The following is a 15,584-nucleotide window of genomic DNA, read 5'->3' as shown; positions in this document are numbered from 1 at the left end:
ACTATTTAAACTCTCTGTCTCTCTCTCTCTCTCTCTCTCTCTCTCTTTGTCACTTTAATTATGTTACATTTAACTTGTCAAATTTTGATCTATGTCATCCGACCATCAAATATCGGGACGACCGTGAAATCTTCAAGTTTACATTATTATAATGAATATACATACGCCCGCGAATAATAAAGTTTAATGCAAATTAGATTACTTAAATATAATTTGCAAGTTAAAAGTAGCACTTATAAAACGCATAAAAAAGGAAAAAAGGAGAAAAAGAAAGAGAGTGATAAAAAGAAAGAGACAGGAGGGGGGGGGGGGGCTTTTAAAGTTTAAGGGGATGCTGGATTGGCGCAATTACCGACATTTTTTCTCCAAGCATTTTCTTCAAATTTGGTTTACAGAATTGAAAATGCTTTTACACAATTAAAATATACATGTAAATCTAGGGGGGGGAAGTAACATTATATGTAAATATCAACAAAAAAATTGAAAAGTACAGTAATAATTACTCACATCTGCACTCATCCACACCGTAGAGCTGTCAAGCCACGACAATGTGGGTTAACCTGACAGTTGTACAGGTTTCCTGGGCACAACGATACCTAGCCCCCCTTCGGACAACGCGTTAGAACAATACTAAATTATCGAAACTTAGATCGGAAGCTTCAAAAAAAAGATTTTGTTTGGAGAAAATTATATGCCTACGTGTACGTGAAATCGAGGTACAGAACGATAAACAGAACGCTTATAGCTATAGAAATAGTTCCTAGATTTTACGACAGCGGCGCTGTGTAACTATAGGGAGAGTCTAGGGATTACCGGCAATGTCGCACGAATAGCAACACATTAGAGTGCCCATATAAAGAGTGTATTCGGGGAAACGCTATTAGCGTTATTTGTATTATTTTATCTATTATCTAATGAATAATAAAGATAGAAATTACAAATAGCGCTAATAGCAATTTTTCCGAACACACCCAGTAGGGAGCACACGGATGGTTAAAGTAAATGCACCTCTATTTCGCGTGCACGTAGACATATAATTTTATCCAAGCAAAATATTTTTTTATTAGCTTTCCATATAAGTTTTAATGATTTAGTATTATTCTATCGCGTTGTCCAAAGGGGGGCTAGGTATCGTTTTGCCCAGCAAACCTGTACAACTGTCAGATTCTGATATTTTTGTGACTTGACAGCTCTACGGTGTGAATGAGTGCAGATATCCTCAAAGGAAGAAAAGAATATAAAAAATATATACGTTATATATAAAACATTTGATCCAACAAATGTAATTCGGATATATAATAAATGTATGACATTTACATCTATCTCTTTATTTGTTCATATATACCAATTATTTAGAAGCAAATTTAAAAATTTGTATGTGGTAAGATGGAGACAGGAATTCGTTATTAGATTTAAAAAAATACTCTATTGTAAATCACATGGCAGAATCACATTTACACATTTATATGTATATACATAATGGATGTATACACACACACACACACACACACACACACACACACACACACACACACACACATAAACAATTTCGAAAAAAAAGAAAATTGGTAAATTTATTATTCAGTATTAGTTTATTACAAAATTACAAACCCGAAATGTTCACGTTACAATGTTTTCATCATTATCATATAGATATATGTTGTGACTAGTCTGTCTTTTTTATACAATCAGGTTTCATAAAACTAAAGACAACATTCAAAAGAAAGAACATACATATTCATGTTATTAAAAATACACGTTACCAAAAATACAAAAAAATGAAAAAAAAAAATTACAAACAGAAATGTATTAAAATTGTTACAAAGTAGCAATCTCGCATTCATGAAAAATGATCTACCATTATTTTGATTACAACAGACAAAATGTAACAGAGTTCACGCAGCACGTTTGTATTGCGTTGATATAAACGAAAAGAAAGAAAATGCGTTGCTACGGACTACATGCTTGTAAAGAAGACTAATAGCGTTTTTCACTGGGAGAACTGGTGCGCACTGAGTGCGCACTCGCTACGGGCAACGTGTTTCACTGAACGTTTCGGTGCGCATGAAACCGGTGCGCGCTGTTTCACTGGGAAGGCTAGTGCCGAATTTTTGCCCTTTCGTGCAAGATTTCGGCACGAGCTCCCAGAGACGGTGCCAGTTCAGTGCAACATGGCTGCGCGGGACGCACGATTAGCAATTGCATTACTAGATTTGCTTTCTTCATCATCATCTAGCAGTGATGAAGAAGAAGTATTAAAAAATCCACGGAAAATTCCGAAAATCAAAAATTTTGTTCAGGTGGTGCATAACTTAACGGATAAAGATGTAAATACATCTGTTTTCATTGTTTCTGCAGATTATATTGTATTACACGTGAAGCAATAATATATATTGTATAAATATATAGTATCAATACTACAAATAATTATCAAAATATTTAAGATAGACTTGGTAGTATTAAAATTAGAGAATAAAACGTAGGAAATGCGAATCAAATGCGGTAGTTGGTGCGTCAATAATATAAATAGTAAATATATTTCGCTATCAGTACATAAATGTGAATACAAATAACGGACGCGTTTCGACTTTCTTTGAAGTCATTCTCAACGATAATTTTAAATTAACAATTAGCATATATGATTTTGTTAATTGAAAATTATCGTTGAGAATGACTTCAAGGAAAGTTGAAACGCGTCCGTTATTTGTATTCACGTTTATGTATTAATAGCGAAATATATGTATTATTATATTGACGCACCAACTACTGCGTTTGATTCGTATTTCCTACGTTTTATTCTCTAATACAAATAATTATATTATTAATAATTGTATTATTAATTATATTATTATTATTACTATTATTACTATTACTACTATTACTATTACTATTATTATTATATTACATTATTATTATTAATTATTTTTAATCTAATGGAGTCTGTGGTACTTACCAATTAATTTTATTATTTTATTAATTTTATTATTATTTTTATTTATTAATTTTATAGAAATTTATCAATTTCTTTTCTAACATGTGCATTGAATAACCTCAAAAACCAAGATCATAAGTATATACTTACTCTTTAATTTATTATATAAGTCCGTTTCAAGCGGCTCAAGGGTTAAAGTTAATATTTCAGTATTTATTCTAAAAGAAATACACAAACTAATCGATCCTTCCATATTAAATTACAAATTTTTGTGATGCTAATGTTCAAAAGGTATCGAATATAATGCGCCATAAAACTGCACGGAAAATAATGGACGTGTTTAGCTGAGAGTGCAAGAAACTCGCACTGTCAGTGCACTCGGGCAGTGTCGCCTGAACTCGGCGAGTTTCCAGTGCGCACTCAGTGTCGCCCAGTGAAAAACGCTATAAGATTCTATCGATGAAAAGTAACTCTGTTACATCTCGTATGTGTAATGATTGCATACGAGAGAATACATTTCTCCGCAAAAATATAAGTGCAGTTGGACTGTTCGCACAATTCGTGTCAGATTTTCGAAAGATCGGTGCCAGATGCCTCCTTCGAAACTCCGAATGTGTATCACATTTACGTACATCATGTACATAACATGTATAGTATACACATGACTTATATTTTTTATATGTATGTATGTGTATACATACAGGCATATGCATATGTACGTTAATGTGACACACGTTCGTATTTTGTCACGAAATGCACGACACTTTGGAAAGCGGTATGAAATATACATAGAGAGTCCGACTGTACTTACACTAATTGACATAAAAGTTTACAAGTTAGAATTCGTTACGAAGTGTAATGTTTTAAAATTGCAATCTCGCATTCATAAAAAACGATATAAGATAAGAAAGTTACAACTAAATATGAGTCTATGATATACAGTTTTAATTATTTTGATTACAACAGACAAAATCTAACAGAGTTCACGCAGCACGTTTGTATTGCGTTCATATAAACGAAAAGAAAGAAAATGCGTTGCTACGGACTACATGCTTGTAAAGAAGACTAAGATTCTATCGATGAAAAGTAACATCGATTCCGCAAAATTCTGTTACATCTCGTGTGTTGTAATGATTGGATACGAGGGAATAAAGTTAGTCGCAAAACATTTTCCGTTAACACATATACATATGTATATATGTATTGATAACAATATGAACTAATGGAAGATGTATACCTACATATTCATATATGCATATGAATATATATACCGGGTGTCCCAGACCAGCCGTCCCACCCGATTTTTTCGTAAACGCGACATTTTAAAGAAAAATGTTTCAGACAAAAGTTGTAGGGTTTTAAAAGATCTATTTACTGATTTTATCAGTTTGACCTTGGATGGCGTCGCCAAGGTCAGATCAAAATAACATTAACTTTTTTAAATAGGACACCTCATTTTTGGTTCCAGAATCTAATAGCTGGTGTCAAGACCTTTCCAAAACACTATAAGAAAGTTTATTTTTGTTGAGTACTTTCCGAGTTGTGAGGCTTGAAAGTTACGGTGTACTGTTACCTTCAAGCGTCATAACTCGGAAAGTCCTTAACCAAAATAAACTTATTTATAGTGTTTTGGAAAGCTCTCGAAATCGACTACAAGAAAATGCAATGAAAAATATACCTGTTTCAGACCACCCGTCCCACCCTTTTAAAACGTAGGGATGTGCTTGTACAAAAAAATGGCTCAGACAAAATTTGCATGATTTCGAGGGATCAACCTGATGATGATCTTGAATTCGACCTTGAGATCGATCTTGGGCATAAAGGTATAAGTCAAAGTAACATTTTTAAAATGTAAAAACGAAATAATCGGTGCCGCCTGTAGGTATTAGCGTTACCTAAGGTGTACCACGTGTAGGTAACAAGATCGTACTTACACCTTATCGGGGTGCTTTTTTAAGGTGATTCCCCTCGCCGTCACCTTTGTCGGGGTGCTTTCATAAGGTGGTTCCCCTTGCCGTCACCTTTGTCGGGGTGCTTTCATAAGGTGGTTCCCCTTGCCGTCACCTTTGTCGGGGTGCTTTTTTAAGGTGGTTCCCCTCGCCGTCACCTTTGTCGGGGTGCTTTCATAAGGTGATTCCTCTTGCCGTCACCTTTGTGCATACGCATGTTGTTCAGTCTCGATGTTCAAAATGTCCACCACGTGCATTTATACAGGCTGTTACCCTACTTTGGAAATCATCCGTCGCCCGACGAATTTCGTCAGTATCTAGAGACTGAATGACTTGTCGAATTCTGTTTTTCATATCTTCTGCAGTCGTAGGTCGTTCGCGGTATACAAGGTCTTTTATTCGTCCCCACAAATAATAATCTAAAATTGTAAGGTCCGGTGATCGTGGTGGCCAATTATGTGGACCATGTTTACCTATCCATCGGCCGCGAAATATGCGGTTCAGTTGATGACGAGCAATGACAGACGTGTGGGCGGGACATCCATCCTGTTGAAACCACATATTTAGACGTAATTGGAGTGGAATATCTTCAAGTAAACGTGGAAGTTCGTTTTCGAGTAAATCGGCGTATAAAAAACGGTTTAAATTCTCTTGAAAGAAAAATGGTCCCACGATATGCGTATCAACAATTCCGCACCAAACATTGACTTTCCAGATACGTTGATGATCCATTTCTCGATACCAATGTGGATTCTCTTGTGCCCAATAACGAAAATTATGTGTGTTTATTTCGCCGTCACTTTTAAAGGTGCACTCATCAGAAAATAAAATACTTCTATGGAAATTAGGTAATTGTTGAGTAATCCAATTACAGAATATCAGTCTTTGTCTATGATCGTTCATGGCCTGGTGAAGTGACATTCGATATGGATGGAATGAATTTTCACGAAAAATTCGACTGATCGTGCTTCGACTTATTCCACTATCTCTTGCTCGTCGCTTTAAAGAATCATTCGGGGTTACAAAGGCAGATGCAATTACATCAGGTGCTCTTACTGAACGAACTGATCGATGAATTTGCCTTCCCTTATTATGATCCGGCTGAACAATACCTTTTACAATTATTCGACGTTGTAAGCGACTGAAAACTTTGCGCGAATGTGGTGTATGATCGGGATATTCATTTCGCCACATTATTTCAGCTGCTCGAAAACTTCCAGCTCTACCCAAAACTGACATCATTAACGCAGCTTCTTCGTTCGGGTAAGGCATAACTACAAATTACGCTTACGACCGGGTTGCTTATTAGAAAACGTGAATTGGTGACGAGTTGCGTAATATTATGAATTCTAAGCAATGACTTTTAGGAGTGGTATGTAAGGGTGCTTTTTCGTGAAAATTACTTTATTGCTACAATAATCAACATTAAATGAAGATTAATATTAATAAATCAAGAATAAACGGCATCATAGAGCTGTACCGAATGTTAGAGATCTCGGTAATTAGGTATCTTCAAAACTCTACGCGTAGGACTATAGGTACACGCACCGGCAGAAATGGTGTCTCTCGACGCTAGCGCTCGGCTGCCGCACACACGCGGAGCCGCGCTCGTACGTGTGTCTAGGCTGCGCGGCGACGATCGGGGTGCGGGCGGAAAGTGGTGGGGGGCTTTACGATAGTGCATCCTCCTCGGTCGACGCTGGGTCGAGAGAGAAAGCATTATTCGACGTGATACCATGGGCGAAGTCGGTGTCCTCTGCTTATATTTTTCATTGCATTTTCTTGTAGTCGATTTCGAGAGCTTTCCAAAACACTATAAATAAGTTTATTTTGGTTAAGGACTTTCCGAGTTATGACGCTTGAAGGTACACCGTAACTTTCAAGCCTCACAACTCGGAAAGTACTCAACAAAAATAAACTTTCTTATAGTGTTTTGGAAAGGTCTTGACACCAGCTATTAGATTCTGGAACCAAAAATGAGATGTCCTATTTAAAAAAGTTAATGTTATTTTGATCTGACCTTGGCGACGCCATCCAAGGTCAAACTGATAAAATCAGTAAATAGATCTTTTAAAACCCTACAACTTTTGTCTGAAACATTTTTCTTTAAAATGTCGCGTTTACGAAAAAATCGGGTGGGACGGGTGGTCTGGGACACCCGGTATATATATATATATATATATATATATATATATATATATATATGTACACACACGCATACACACACACACACACACACACACACAGAGGCGTTTATCTATAAATTGAGATAAAGAATTTGTTCAAAGTAATCTGTTTCTCTACTAAAAATTAAACAACAAAAACACAAACACACATACAGGAACAGACAGGCATTTTCTCATCATCATAATTGTAAGTAAGAATACAATTTTGTTTCAAAATGTAAACGTAGTACTACAGAGAGTATTGAAAGCCATTGAAAGTATTGAATCTCTACAACAGTGAATAAAAGGGTGACAGAAAGAGAGAAAGTGTGTAAAAAAAAAGTAAAAGAAAGATAATGAAATAAAGTTAATTTAATATGCCTCTATGTGTGTGTGCGTGTGTATACATAAACTAAAAGAATGAATTAAAAATACCCTCTATATCCATTGCATTGTGCTGTATATCCACTGTACGGATATCCAGCGTACATTGTTGCTGGTGGCCCGTACATTGGTGCTGGTGGCCCGTACATTGGAGCTGGTGATATGTACATCGGTGCTGGTGGTTGAACGTTGAAGAGTGATGGAAAGCCCCCGAATCGTTGAGGGCGACCAAATTTTCTCCGTTCCCTTTGTAGTACCTTCCTCACTGCTGCGTTCACCTTCTGAAACACAAAAATTTTTTTTATTAATAATTATTATGTTATTTAAAAAATGTTTGTTGTCATATTGATTTTTATCATCAATATTTTGTACTTACTTTATTTATCACATTTTCAGGCCTGGCTTGTCCTTGTCCTGATTGTGGAGACGGCATCTCTTTCAAAGGCGTCGCCGTCGCCGTCCTTGCGTATCTTCGCGACTCTCTGTACGATATATTGTCGTCAGATGTATCGTACAGAGACTCAAGTACCGGTGACGATGTCGGTCGCGATGTTGTCGCCGTCGCGGATGCCGATCGCGACGTTGTCGGCGTCGCGGATGCCGGTCGCGATGTTGTCGCCGTCGTCGACGCCGATCGCAACGTCGCCGTCGTCGATGCTGATCGCGACGTCGCCGTCGTCGATGCCGGTGGCGACGTTATAGCCGGTTTTTGAGGCATGCCGCCCTCACTTCTACCTGTAACAAAAAAGGGGAACAAATTAAAAATACACTGTATTATTTTTGTCTAGCGATTATGTCTAAAGGTAATCTCTGATGATTAACTTACTTTTTCGGCCTGGTGGCATTTTCTTCTGCCACGTGGACCGCGTACAAAATGGTGTCGTTGTCTGCGACACTTGTGCCTTCTTCTTCTTCCTCTCGGTAAAAAAAATCCAAAGTTGAAATGTGAAAACGGAATCCAAAAACACCAAATAATTGCCGATTATGATGCAATCGGCGGTTTCACAAATATTTCCGGTAAGGGACAAACGTCCGCACACGTCTACAGCGGTGAGCAGCGGAGAGGCAACTTGGACACTTGTATCTTGTGCCTCGATTCTTTTGAAATGTCTCAATGCGCACGCTCGCAGACACCGCGGATGTGTTTCATTGGCAGATATGCTCCTAGATCATCCAATCAGACTTTCACGTTTAGAAGAATGCACCAATAATGCTCGGCAGTTGTCGTAAGGCTACTGTCTATCATGCTTTCTCGCTCTGCCCAGCGTAAAGCGAGAAGGTACGTGGTTGTAACGCGCCTCACCACTTTCCTTCCCGCTCACCGATCTCCAAGAAACATGTACGTGTCCGGCTTTGCGTGTGTGCGGCAACAGAGCTAGCGCAGGTTACTCCCGCTGCCGCGCACCCGCCGGCTCACGAAACGCATCTAGACCAAAACGTCGCGTTCGCTGAATCGTCGCGTGTGATTTTCTTTTATCTCTTTCTCAGTTGGTCTCTTTTTCTCTCGTTGTAGCTTTACACACGAATTCTGATGTCAATTTGTTGTTTGCGAGCCGCGCGTTCGTATTCGCGAGGCGCAGCGCATTATTTTCACTTTTCCCATAAATTTATATTTATGAATAGTTGTATAAAAAATCATTCTTGATACATACGTATGTATAATTATGAATGTACGTATAAGTATATACAAAAGTTAGTAGGATTTTTTTTAAATTTTATACATAACTTTTAAACCATTTTTAATTAAAAGTACAAGTACATTATTGTAGAAAAATATTAGGAAATTTAAATATGCTTTTCTAATATCAATTGAAATAAAATTTTTCAAGAACACAAAAGATATATTCGCCATAAAAATTTACAAAGAGTGTTGAACGTCAAAATAAGTTTAAAATTTTTACATATGTCCAATTTCAATCTGATTCCTAATAGAAGAGCATTTTTGAATTTCTTGATTTTTTTTACTTATTAGATTAAACTTACTTATTAGATTAAAAAAAAAAAAATGTTTTTCTGAGGGATTGAAACTGGAATCTGGAACCTTTTTCATATTAGCCACACAGCTAACCAATTTGACAATTTTTCTTCCGTAACGCTATAGCTGACAAAAATATTTTATTACTTTTTTAGCGGATTCTACATCAAGTACATTTTACAATAGTAATGTATAAATGTGTTACGCTCTTGTATTCGTACTATATAAAGTTAGCGCACACCGCGAGACTTATTGTTAGAAAATTTTCGTTCGGTCAGTCGGTCTCACTCACCGTTATGCGCACACATTGCTCTTTCTTGGTGTGCGCGCGTTTCTTGACGGTGAGCTGCGTTTGCTATATCTGCTGTCGACTGGCAGAAATAAACAACGATCGCGGAGACCGTTGATCTGAGGATATCAACAGTGACACAGCGTAACGTGTAACGTAATAAAGAGTGATTTTTCTCCATTTTTCGTGTTATACGTTATTTTGATATTTAGAATTTGTGTAATCTTATTTATACAATTTATTTTATTTATGCAATGGGTGTCAAAGAAACAGAGAAGAAGCGTTCTTCGCACAGGCACAGATATTGTCGTCGAAAAGCATACATGCAAAGGTTAGTACATCATGCGTATAATTTATTGAACACAGGTCTACAAAATTTCGGAGTGGGGGTCTTTTGTGCTTTAAACTTTGAAGGATGTTTTTATAGAATGTTTTTATAGGATTTCGATGCGCTAAAAACGACTACGTTGTCCGTTTTTTTCATTACCGATTTGTTTAATAATCGCAAAACCAGTTCTTTCGAATTTAATTTCTTTATGATTTTTTGCTGGCTAAAGAAAAAATGATAGGGAGATCAGTTTTACGATTTTTCACACAGAAATGTTCCCACAATATTAAAAATATTCTTTTGCAACTTAGAACAATGTTTTATGCAAACCGTCAACACAAAAGTTAGATAAAATCGTGAAAAATTGCAAAAAAAAATAAATATCTAAATATAAATCCAAGTAATTAAAAAGAAAAATTCTTAAAAAAATATTTGTCCATTTAGGCTTATAAATGTATGTTTCTCATTTAAATCTATGTTTGAAAAATAAATTTCTAACCATTTGTTAAGAAATTTGATTACACAGTAGTAATGAAAGACTTACAAAACCATCAGATATCGATTTTCATGATATTTATACACATTTAAAATTATTGTCTTCGATATTGGAACCGTCATTATGATTTGTTCATTTTTTAAATCGGCGACCAAAAAAAGTACACAACATGCTCTCGTATAATTTTATAACTTCTTGAGTGTTATTCGATGGTAGTTCGTCAAACTCGAGATGATGTCGCATACCGTAAGTGACGCGCGCAAGAAGCATTTGGGCTTTTAATAATTTTTTAACAAATGGTCAAGAAATAATTTTTAAGAAAAAGATTTAAACTAAAAACATGCAGCTATAAATCTAAATGGCCAAATATTTTTTAAGATATTTTTCTTTCAAATTACTTGGTTATATATTTCAAAAATTATCATTTTTTTCCAAATTTGTATGATTTTATTACCTTTTAATTTGTGGTTAGCATAAAAAATGGTTAGCATGTGAAAACTAATATCCCTATCATTTTTCCTTTAACCAAAAAAAAAACAAAGAAATCAAGGTTGAGAAAAAGTGTTTTTGCAATTATGTACAAATATGGAAGGTGATGGAAGAAAACCGACAACGTAGTCATTTCAGCGCATCAAAATCTTATAGAAATAACGTTCAAAGTTCTGAGCACATGTCCCCCCGCCCCCTCAAATTTCGTCCACCTATGTTATTTAATGTAAAATTATGAATGATAGATTATCGAATATATTCAATTATCAACTGACGAATAGACTGACAGATAAAAAGTTATTCACCCATTATATATTGATAATTATGAAATGTGCAAAATGTTATACAACATGCTTGTGTATTGCGATGATCCTTTGTTTATTTTGAAACTGGAGTAAAAGGAAAATTATAGTAACAGGAAAGCGGCCAAATTACAAGCAACAAGTGTGTAAGTCCTTTACTTTTAAAAACATAGTAATTTATTCTCCTGTTACATTGTTGTAAACATAGAAAAATACTGCATTATCTAGTTGCTGCTTGTAATTTTGCCGCTTCCCTCGTACATTTAATAATAACAAATATTTTTTTAGTAATTTTTGAATAAGTAGGTTTGAAATAAATAGTAATAATTCTTAATTTTATTGTAACGTTTAGACACTAAAGGCGTACATTTTAATCGTATTGTACAAAAAAATACCAGAAACGTCAATTGACGATACTGGTTATGAATACCACAAACGTGTATTCACGATAGTGGTGAAATAATTATTAGAAACGTGTATTGGATTGACAATACAGTTAGTAATAATAGTAATGAAGAACATTACAAGTGTATATCAGAAACGTTATGTAAACGATACTGATGAAATAAGTAGTAAAAGTAAACAATTTTAAAAATATAAAAATAATTTTTAGTAAACTAAATATCATACGGAATAAACAAAGGATCTATTTATTAAAAATGAAACAAATTGAAAATTTATGTACGTAACGATGACACATCACATTTTTTTGGAAAAATCAATTTTTTTATCTTGAGATTTCCCGTAAATGTTTATTGTAATATTTTATTTCTTTGCAGGCGAGAATTATTGAAAAGGTTGAGTGAAGAAGTAGCCAATAGTAAAAAAGAAGATAACGAAAATATAATGTTACAAGACATGATTCCTGCCACGGAATCGAAAGAGGTGAGTACCCAAGAATTATGCATGGGCGCTATGCCAATGAGTAAAGATGAACACAAAAATGTTAACAAAGATGACGATACTATTGTCATCGAGAGCAAAGGCCTTCTGGATGTAGAACGTATTCATTATGAACCAGAAGGGAATTGCATTGTGAACTTGTCTTTCTTTCTTAAAGAACTGCATAGATTTTTTGATAATCATGCGCGAGGAATTGAGTGCCAATTTAAAGATTGGATTCTTGTAAATACTCGTCGCAAAGGATTTATGACGCAGTTCTTTTACAAATGCCAAATGTGTCATTATGAAGCAAGCATTTGGTCACATCCCATAGACGATGAAACTATGGACATCAATACGGCTCTCACAGCTGGAACCATTAGTAGTGGGCTTGGATATGCCCAAATGGAAGAGATATTTGCAGCTGCAAATATACCGTGTATGTCTGAAAAGACATATATCAAACATCGAGAAATAATAATCGATGATTTTGAAAAAACAGCCTTAGAAAATATGAAAATAGCAGGCGAAATGGAAAGGCAACTCGCTATAGGGAATAACGAAATTATCAATAGTATTCCGTATATAACCGTTGTTGTAGATGGTAGTTGGGCGAAGAGATCCTACGGCACCGCCTACGATTCACTTTCTGGTGTTGGAGCTATTATAGGTTATCGCACAGGGAAAGTCCTCTTCGTTGGCGTTCGCAACAAATTTTGCACGGTTTGTCATATGGCGGAACAAAGAAAAATAGAGGCAAAAGTTCATAAATGTTATAAAAATTTTGATCGTAATGCAAGCTCTGCACGCATGGAAAGTGATGCTATTGTAGAAGGATTCAATCATAGCATTTCACAGCATAATGTAATATATAGAACAATCATTGCCGATGGTGATAGCAATGTGTATCAGAGCATTATTAATAATAAACCGTATCAGGAGCAAAATGTAACAGTGCGAAAGGTCGAATGCACTAATCATTTGCTTCGTAATCTTCGCAAAAAACTGAAAAAGATCGCAGATACAATTGTACAAAGCTTACGTAGAAATCGTGAGTTTATTAAATATCGAAATATTGTGAGAAACAATATTGAAAATATTGTAAAAGAAATATATGAATCGGCTGAGCGTCGAAGGAAAGAGCAACAACCTCAGTATTGTCAAGCAATAGAATTACGAGAAGATATATTAAATATTCCAAGTCATATCTTCGGTGAACATAAACGATGTGCGGAACGTGGTCGCACATGCAAAGATGTCGACAATAAAAATATAGAAAATTCTGTTCCGTATCTAAAAAAGTACGGTCTGTATCCAAAAATACAGAATGCAATAAAATATTTAAGCGCTTATTCCGATAGTTTGTTGCTTAATGTAACAAATAATTATGTAGAATTATTTAATTCGGTAGTCTGCAAAGCAATTGCCGGAAAACGCCAAAATTTTGGTGCACGAGGTTCTTATAATGCCAGAGTTGCGGGAGCTGTTATTCAGCATAACACGCAAGAAGTTCTTACAAAACTACATAAAAATGTTTGCAACACTGTCCCTTCTATTATTGAAAATCTGGAGAAGCGACGACAGATAAAAGTAGCTCGAATCAAAGAATATCGAAAAGTGCATGGAAAACCTAAAAAGTTTAAAACAAAGGAAGGGACAGATAGTTATTACGGACCTAAATCGCAAAAACCAGATCTCTCACCTGACGTATTCGAACAATTAAAAAAAAAACAACTTGAAAAATTATTCGAAGATGGGAGAAACTGGAAACAAATCGAATGTGATACCAGAGAACAAAGTAAATGCGAATTATGGCAGACGTTGAGAAAAGAAAGATTGACATCATCAAATTTTGGACTTATATGTCGTGTGAGGCCAACAACGTCTTGTGCAATGACCGTAAAGAACATTTTGTTTCCAGCATTAACCGATACTGCAGCCATGAAATATGGTCGCGAAATGGAGGAAATTGCGAAACAAGATTTATCAGAATTATTAGAGAAAGATATAAAACCATGCGGATTGTTTATAGATTGTGACAATCCATATTTGAGCGCTTCTCCTGACGGACTTCTCGATGAAGATGGTTTAATCGAGATTAAATGTCCTGCTTCAGCTGAAGCTATAACAGCGGAAGAAGCTATTCTTACATTGCCTCGATTGAAAGGCATTTTTGATAGAAAAGATCCAAACGTAATGAACCGAAATCATCGGTTCTTTTATCAAATACAAGGTCAACTGAATATAACGCGGCCTAATTATTGCATTTTTGCTTTATGGACGCCAAAAAGCATGAAAACAGTGCGTGTAAATAGAGACATTGATTTTTGGCAAAATCAAATGCTGTCTCTGTTAAAACGTTTCTATTTCGAATGTTTGCTTCCTGAAATTGTGGACAGTCGACATAATAGACACTTGCCTATTAGAGAACCGAATTATATAATAGAAGCAAAAGAAAAGTCCAAAAGTGCAATTCATTATATCAATAAGCGACAACATGAAACGACAACTAATGAACAAGAAAAAATGATTGACAAAAAACGATTAAAATGTAATAATATTTCAATAGGGACAAATGCTACTGTTCCTACTGCTGTAGTAGAGGAAGATGACTGTGTAATAGTAAGTCATATAACTAACTATAATCCTACAGCTGATGAAATAGCAAGCCTAAGAAGAGTTTTTGATAATCGTCAGATTTCTCTTTCTTTGGTGAAAAAGAATGTCTTGCCCAAACATAGTAAATTAAATGACGATTCGTTAGACTTATTCTTACGCCTTGTGGCAGAAACAACATATTTAAAAACACAAAGTGTACACTATATAGAATGTCCACAATTAATCGAAGCCAGTTATACCGAAAGTGTACAAATAATTGGAGGAAATTGTACTGATCACTGGCGTTGTATATATTTTGACGGAATCAAACTTTATGTATATGATAGCCTATCGGGCTGTACATACAATAAATTGGCGTCAAAAGAAAAAGCATATATAAACGCTCGTTTTCCACAACTGAAATGTACGGACATAAGCTTTGAAAAAGTTCAATCGCAACCAGATGGTACGTGTTGTGGAATATACGCAGCAGCTTTTGCAACAGATATAGTGTTAGGAAAAAATCCTAGCAGACAAACATATTCTAATGACGTTGAACCTATGAGACGTCACTTTGTCAATATCTTAGAAAATAATGAACTTTTGCCTTTTCCGAGACAATAAATATTCTTTGAACATATTTATTTCGAAGAATATTGTTATGCATTCATGTGAAAAATTAATTGCATACGTCTCATAAATCTCATGTAATAGGACAAACAAAAAAAATAAAATGTGCAACTTATACATATATTCTGTGTATATAGTATTATACAACAGCACAGAAGTACTGTT

This window comes from Solenopsis invicta, chromosome 3, assembly GCF_016802725.1.
Source record: "Solenopsis invicta isolate M01_SB chromosome 3, UNIL_Sinv_3.0, whole genome shotgun sequence".
NCBI classification, from domain to species: Eukaryota; Metazoa; Arthropoda; class Insecta; order Hymenoptera; family Formicidae; genus Solenopsis; species Solenopsis invicta.
The sequence above is the reverse complement of the archived record's forward strand: the minus strand, read 5'-3'. Positions refer to the sequence as shown.